The sequence below is a fragment of the Lactuca saligna genome, chromosome 2, assembly GCF_052625555.1.
Source record: "Lactuca saligna cultivar CGN05327 chromosome 2, ASM5262555v1, whole genome shotgun sequence".
Classification (NCBI taxonomy): Eukaryota; Viridiplantae; Streptophyta; class Magnoliopsida; order Asterales; family Asteraceae; genus Lactuca; species Lactuca saligna.
In genome coordinates this window covers 179857609-179865929 of record NC_136418.1, presented here as the reverse complement: position 1 = coordinate 179865929, position 8321 = coordinate 179857609, and the positions used below count along the sequence as shown (strand labels likewise).

At 32.8% G+C, this 8321-nt stretch overlaps 1 long non-coding RNA gene across 5 annotated transcripts; it reads left to right on the top strand.

Moving 5' to 3' along the window:
• Nucleotides 1-3832: 3832 nt before the first annotated feature.
• LOC145029395 (uncharacterized) lies at nucleotides 3833-8068 on the top strand. 5 transcript variants are annotated; one of them, XR_013676506.1, is made up of 9 exons: nucleotides 3833-4441; nucleotides 4722-4899; nucleotides 5334-5463; nucleotides 5587-5656; nucleotides 6507-6690; nucleotides 7017-7098; nucleotides 7220-7305; nucleotides 7554-7628; nucleotides 7699-8068. It is a non-coding gene; the product is annotated as an uncharacterized LOC145029395 (long non-coding RNA). The 5 variants fall into 5 exon arrangements; XR_013676505.1 differs by having other exon boundaries at nucleotides 4722-5223; nucleotides 6581-6690; XR_013676503.1 differs by having other exon boundaries at nucleotides 4722-5223.
• Nucleotides 8069-8321: the final 253 nt, after the last annotated feature.

The window sequence follows — 8321 nt, the reverse complement described above, 5'->3', positions numbered from 1 at the left end:
TGTTGTTTTGATATGAAATCAATTATGTGTTCGGTTTGTCGAACACTATTAAAATCTACCGATCATCTTTTCATCAGGTGTGAAGTGAATAATGCTATTTGGCCACATATTAGTCACCATTGGGATATTTAGATAGATACATGCACTTCAATCAAAGAATGACTTACATGATTGGGCGATATAATCTTTGCACATTCACTTTTTTTGGCTTGTGAATAGGTATTATAAACTTAAAGTCAACTGTATTTATTTGTTATAGAATTCAATGGTTGGCTATTATTTTTGTATTTGTTTTGTCGTTTTGCAACTCATTGTTGGTTAATAAAATTTAATTTAAAAAAAAAAATTGTAAAGTTTAAGTTTATACGATTTTCACTTGAAATAAAAAGAATTTTTTTTATTCTTTGGTCATATTTGAATAAGTTTAAATATCATATGTAAATTTTTTAAAAATGTTTTCGAATTATCTTAGCTTTCGTAATGTAAATTTTATATAAATGTGGCAGAGAAGTAGAACTATAGGTAGTGGTGGATGCCAAGGGAATATTATTGTGGAGCCCATGGTCACTGATTACACTATCATATTTCTGGATCAAATTGATTTTCTGCCCACCAATTTTGTCCACTTTACTATTCAAAGATATCGTATCCTGTTAAATTTTCTAAACAAGAACATATGTTTTTCTCGACAACAATCGTTTGGTCATCTAACATAATCACAGTAATAAAGCTTATTTGTTTGATTTTCCATATAGGAGGTTCATGTAACAGTCTCATCAATTTTCTTATAAACTCACTATATATTTAGAGCCTTCATAAAAATAATTTATTAAATCTACTACTTGGCGGTTTATTGGATATGACAACAATCTCTAGGGGGTTTAATATTTGAGTCATTAAGGTTTCAATTAGGAGTTGACTATAAAAATTATTTAACGTACTTCGGTGTTTTCAACGGTGAATATAAAATATAAATTGTAAGGTTATCTTTTAGTTGAAGCCGGTAAATAATAAACCCAACCGTACTTGTGGCAGATCTGATCATATATTTTAAAATAATTAAACATATATCAAACAATCATTGTATCAACGAGCTAAAGAGAAAAATGTTTATTCTCAAATTCTAAATTTCTAAACTAAAAAGTCAAGACAATTATAGCATTAGATCGGAGTGAAGTTTTCATCACTTTTTATGCGTCATATCATTTTTTTTTTCTTATTTTTCTTTCCCTCATCTAAAACTCAAGGAATGGGTGGGAAACATTTCCTTTATTTTTTTTTATTAAATAAAATTAATTTTTTTTATAATTTATAATTTTTAAATTAATACTAAACATAAAATTTAATTAAAAATAAAAAGCATTTCATTAACTAAAATAAAACTTACATTAAACCTAAAATTTAAAAAACTAGAAAATAAAAAAAAATCAAACAAACCAACAACAACCTACAGAAAATATTTTTTTTCAGAATTTTTTTCCTCTTCTTCATTACGAGCTCGAGAACCGGTCCCGAGAGATGATCGATTTTTTCCATCAAAATTTCTTGTCTCTCCGTCCGCTCCTTTTTCCTTGTTTCTTCTTTTTCTTTGTCGAAAGTCAAACGTTTGGAAAAATTAAATTATATCGATCAAACGACGATGTTATTTTCCGCATCTTGTCAATGTCCCCGCTGAAATCTGATGCACCCAAAGAAGTCCATTTTTCCTTTTTATTCGCTTTGTCCCTACCCATTGGGTGGACAATTTCTTCTAGCTCGAGTTTGTCATTCTGATTTAAATCTAGACCGACCCGAGCATCGGAGGAGGTTGTGTAACCGCTAGAGTCCGTTTTCATTCGTTTTAATTGTTGGACTCCAAAAATAAACTCTTGCTCGTATTTTTTCCACCTAAGACATCGAACCAATAATTTCCAACAATCATGTCAATTGAATGGTTTTCCAACTTATTCAAGGTAAAACTGCAAAGCTTCTTGAAGTATTTTCTTCGTCCCCTTGGCTGCTTTTCCGTTGGGTTTTTAGGTTGTTGTACAACCCGTTTATTTTTGAAACCATCTTTGCAATTTCTCGAAACTTCGAATTCAGTTGATGTTTCGTACAGTAGTCGTCACATTTTTCTAGCTCCTCTCGAAACCATTCTAAAATCCGAAACCAAAAATGGTCTCCCGGTTGTGCGTTTCCTTGAATCGAATATTCAAAAATGTCAGCCCAAGCTTTGATCAAAACTAGCTCTTCATGTGGAAGCCATGCAGTCGGCTTTTGTCTTCCCGGTTGTGTGACACCCTCGCTTGCTTGTTTTTTCCCTTTACGTTTTTGTGGGGGTGGTGTGGGTTGAGTTTCGGGAACCATCTCTTCTTCTTCTGAGTCATCCAAACCATCGAAAAGTTGGCGTTGTTGGTGGGTTTAGGTTTGAGTTTGAGTTTGGGTTTGGGGTTAAGGTTGATTTGTCGATTGTTGATCCGGAAACACAACAAAGTTTGAAAACATTTGCGGTGAAACATTAGGAACTTGCATCGGAAAATATTATCCAACATTTTGGTATTGAAATTGTAGAGGGGATTGAATGTGAGCATCGAGTTGGGGACGATAAACTCCTTGTGGTGATGAATCGATAGCAAAAATGTTTCGAGAATGGATGTATATACTCGAAACACGACTTTTTTTCTTTCAATCGGAAGTTGGGGTTTGATTGCCGAGATTTTTTTTTTTTTTGAGAAGAGAATAGAAAGTAGAGGGTTTGTGTGAATTTTATTTGATGGTAAATAGTTGTGTATTTATAGGTGTGTAAAAGAGTTTAAAAAAAATTTAATCCATTTAGCCGTTGCAGCCAAAATTTTTTTTTTTTAAATATTTATTTTTTTACCGTTGAATAACGGTTGAATTTCAAAAAAAGAAAAAAAAAATTAAACATCCAAGCAAGTGAAGAGAGAGAGTGCGCAACTCCCTCCCCCCACCTCTTTCCCGCGTTTCCTTTCCAGCACCTCTGGTGCGGTCTTTCAGCATGCGGGACGGTTCCCGCGGCTGTCCCCACTCACCATACCGTCCGGCCTTATACAAACCTGGAATTGTCAAGACAATCCGCCTCGAAAATTGTGGAATGGAGGATTGTCAAACTGAAGGTCGTTCAATCGGCTATTGAGATTGAGTTATATATTTTTGTTATTAAATTTTATAAAATTAGGTGGTTCAAATCACCCACCTATGTTTTTTTTAAACGACAAATATATTAAAAACACCTCACATGAAGACAATGCAAAGAGAAGGTACAAAACATAAAGAAAAAGAAAAATCAAAACAAACAAGAAAATTACAAACAAAGAAAATGACCAAGATTCCAAATTCTCCAATCCATGTTTCGAAAGGAACCTCTATGTTTGCACCAAATGAAAGTTGTTGATTTTATCTTCTCCATTGTATTCGCCAGTATAAAGGAAATGTTTTTGAAAACCCTTTGATTTTTGTCCTTCCAAATACACACTACTAGAAAAAGGGCCTTTAATGACGCACAAACAATGACACGCAGCGATTTACGATACGCAATAGCGTGTGCCCTAAAAATAATGTTATCTCTTCTAAAATTTGAAGGATAGTGGACACGCTTTTATTCGTGCCCTAAAATTAATGTCGAACAAAAAAAAAAAACACGGAGGGCACTTATTTAAAAACGGGTGTCATCTTGAAATGTCGCTTTATATTTTTTTAACGAAAGGCGCGTTCTCTTCTTTTGCAGGGGGGGAAACGAAAATCCCAAAAGTTTGAAAGGCCGCCATTGTTTCCCTCTGCCTTATTTCCATCCTTCTTCTTTTTCTCTTTCTTTCTCTCTCTCTCTCTCTCTCTCTCTCTCTCTCTCTCTCTCTCTCTAATACCCAAAAAAACCTAATAACATAACCAATCCTCTTTTTTCCCACAACAAAATCGCAATATGATCCCGTCTTTTGAACAGATCAAACCCACAGGGTTCTCGACAGAAGAGATACAGCTTCATGCGAGCCCTAATTTCTCATCTGAATTCGTTAACTTCTTCAAATGGTTCTCAGACTTTTTTCTCTCTCTACATTTTCTTCTCCTTCATTTCTCGATCCCCTGAAGTGTTGTCGCTAATTTCCTACTCCAGTAACCATCTTTGGCTACTAAAGCTACATATTCAGATATTCTCTCCTGTACATGTATCTGTTCTGTCATTGAATAGAGGAGTAAAAGAGCAAGAAAATGTTGGCGATGTAGTTGGTGGCGGTGAGTGGTTTGGTGAAGTTACCTCTGGTAACATTTGTGATAGGAAACACATAGCAACTTGAGGAAGTTGATGTAATTTTAGGGTGATCGATTCCGTTTCATTCCCTTAAGCTCAACTGTATGTATATCATTCAACTACTCCTCCCTAATAATCTCTGAAACACTATTGAGTTATTGCGGTCATTTAAATGATCGTTTGGCCACTAACCAGGTAAAGATTCGTAATTTGAAATCTCTATTTTTGTTCATTGAGAGTAATATTGGGGTGAAATCAAACCCAGTTCAAAGGAAAGGGCTTTCGTTTTTTTTCACCTTCTAATCCGGAATGTGTTTATCTGAGTACGTGAAAGGACCTGTGTTAAGTAGCTGATATGGCCCTCCATGTGTTTGATGAAATTCCCCAACTGGTTTTTTCTGAAGTTTTGGTTAATCGATTTGTTATTTAGGATTTTATTGTAACTTTAATTGGTGAAATTTTAAATGTTTTGCAGCCTCTAAAAGAAGAATGAATGACAAAAAAAACACTCAAGCAGATTCTCAAGCCTTCCTCTTCAACACTGATAAGAAACATGGGTAAGGAAGTAATCTAATTAAGGATCACGACCAGTTCTGGGCTTGTGGGAAGCAAGACGAAATTGGTTGTGTGAACCGGATGCAAAATCTTCACCTGTAAGTATATACATTGAAATACTTTTTAACGATTAGTTTGAAAAGAATGGAAATAAGGATTGAAACATGTTTACTAATATTCAAAATGGTTCAGCTTGGATTGAGTTATGGTTATAATGATCTTTTTAATATCTCTATGTGTATGAACTTTCAAGCGATACATGTTTTGTCCTTGAGATCTGTTCATCAGCAGTCAAAACTTGGTAGATAAAGGATACATTTTGTATACACCCTCTTCTTTTGTGTTATAGCAATTGTGTAGCTACACAGGAAGGTCTAAAAGACTGTTGAATGGTTGTTGCATTAGATCCCAATTTCATGAAGGTCAACTTAATATCCGCAAAATAAGATTTCTATCTTTCAGTTATTGTTACATATTACTTATTACATAGGAAAAATCATAACCTAATTTTCTTTTTATATCCTATTTCCAGCTGTCATTTACTTCTAGAAGAGGTAGATGATGCATTATACTACTACAACAAATGCTTGGAGTCTGAGGAAATCATTTGTTTGGATAGGAGAATGACAATTGAAGCTGTGGATGGCCTACACAAGGCACAGGTAACTAACTACCTTTGATGCAGGTTTTCCCATTTGTGACATTTAAACTAAATCCCTAATAAATAGGTTCATTTTTCTGATCGCTCTTATATTTTGTATCTTCAAAAAATCTGTATTTTGTAGTTGTTAGATTCTTCATGCGAAAGGATGTAATAATGTGATGGTGTTCTACCAATCAACCTCATAATAGCAGGTCTGTAATTTTTCATTTTGCTTTTGATTCAAGTCAACATGGTATCCAAACTACTCATACACATATAACATTACTTGTAAAAATTCAGATGAAACGTAAAGACATAGTTTTATGCTAATAGTATCTTAAATTTTGCATAATTGTAACTTTCCAAATTTCCTTATGTTCACATATCATTTTTTTGTCAAGTTAGTTCTTAAATTTTGCTAATTTTGGTTAAGAGGAAAAAATAATAATAATATTTATTTCCTGTTATATTATATATTATTATTGGATTAGCAATTTAGCATGCGAATCATTCCATATGAACTTAATCTTTCATTATAAAGAATACGATCATGTTAAAATTAAGTTTCACAAACTTGAATAGTAGCAGTGTGCATTTGTTTTTTTTTTTTTTGGGAAATACTGATCGCCAAAAGTGTTCAATTAAATTAAAAGAAAACCATATTTTCTTGGTGTTTTATCCAATATTTTTGTTTGGCAGGGCTGGCTTCATATACTCTTGATAGTTCAAAGTAAACCTTTAATATAATCGAGTTATGTCTAAACAAATATCATATACAATTATTATTAACAACTCATAAAAATGAGTTCAAGATAGGATTTATGCCTCATTTTTGCTTCACAAAACATCATGCGTTAACAAGATATATGTAATCACTTTTTTTTTGAAATGTCAAACTATCTAAACCTACTCCTAAATACCACCTATGTCTCCTAAGAGACTTGAATCCATTACCTCTCGTTTGAGAGCATCACTCCTTACCGTTAGGCCAAAGGCTTTGTTCAATTAAATAATAAATCATTTAACTATTCTATTGCACTAAGTATGTTCTAATGGTTGCAGGATGTAAAAAAAAACTTTTAAAGTCTTAAATCCTTCTAATTTGTGCTAAATTTTTTGGGCCATGTCGAATCAAGTAATAGAGATAGCAATAAAGATCAATAGGCAACCAAGGAACAACTGGAAAAAGCCTTGAACACCCAATATCCATATCCACTACAAATGATGTTGATAGGTTTTTCATAAGGTGAAATCATATTATGTAACCACAATGGGCTTTGATTTATTTATTGATTATAGCAACATACTTCCATGTTTTTTTTTTCATGTATTGTACATTGAAAATCCATCTATTTATAGTATTGTACTCTCACTTTTTTTTGGTATCAGCACAATATATATTAGATAACAGTAAAAAATACCCAAAGTGCCCTCCTTGGGTCGTGCTTAGCACGGGCCTCAAAATTTTCTAGTGTGTATATATATATATATATATATATATATATATATATATATATATATATATATATATATATATATATATATAATTGCTAATAATTTATATAATTGCAGTTGAAGCTTGGTGCTGTGAATCCTGATGATCTTGGATATATATGTTGACTCCATTTCTGTAGAGGAAATTGGTGGTGCTAGGGTATGTATGATTATGAAACATCATTTCTCGTTTGTTTGGTTTGGTGACTGAGATTGATGTCAAGAGGAAAAAATTACAGTTTTTTATAAAGGCAAAAATGCCCCTGTTGTTTGTTGTGTAGGTGCTATTGTAAGAAAAAAACAAGGCGGGAACTCTATGACAACGGTTTTGTTGCGTCGAAGTACAGATAGCATACTTGATGATCTGGTAAGGGTTGTTGATGATGGTGTAAACACTTACAAGGTTATCTGGACCTTCTTTTTTCTTTCACCAAAAACAATGAGAGGGCAGTTTGGGAAATGAAAGGAATTTTTTTAGGAAAAACCTAAAGTCAGAGTTAATTATTTTGTTGCTTCTTGTTTTTGCGTTTAGTAACAAGATAAAATGCATTACTGTTTGGATAAATTATATTTTTATTCCTTGTATTTTTTTTACATGTTATGCATGGATAGTAGAATTGTGCCTGGAGCTGCAGCCACTGAAATTGAATTAGCAAGAAAACTGAAGGAGTTTTCTTTCTCAGAGACAGGGTAGGTAATCTGAATGATTAGTTTTTGTTTTACTAAATTTATTTTTTGATTGATGATTGATATGATGCAGATTAGATCAATATGTAATTGGAAATTTTACAGAGAGCTTTGAAATGATACCAAAAACATTAGCTGAGAATGTCAAAGTTGGTATAGATTTAGAGGAAGGAGCATGTAAGGATGTCTCCACATTGAAGGAAATCATATCATTATTTCTTGTGTTGTGCTTACTGGGTAGATGATACTGAATAGCTCTTGAATTAGAAGAGGAAAGAAAGCTCAAGCTGAAAGAGATAAGATGCTGCAAATGCAAGAGTTGCATTCTTCATTTCAATTGTTAGTATGAAACACATAGTAGATTAGACTAATATAAATTTATATATTGTAAGAAATAGAAATGTATGACATTAAATTTTATGCAATGGATTGTATTTTTTGTATATGTTATTTTATTTCTATTATGAGACATTAAATGAAAATTTAATTTAAAATTTAATAAATATAAAAATATATTTTTTTAAACATTTAAATTTACGATACGCAAAAATCTGTGTCATCTTCATTTATGACATGACCTTTCTTGACAGGGGATTTCTTGATACGCATTGCGTGTCATTAACACGCGCGTCGTAAGGTTACGACACGCGAATCCGTGTCGTCTTCCTTTATGACATGGCCTTCCTTGATGCGCAT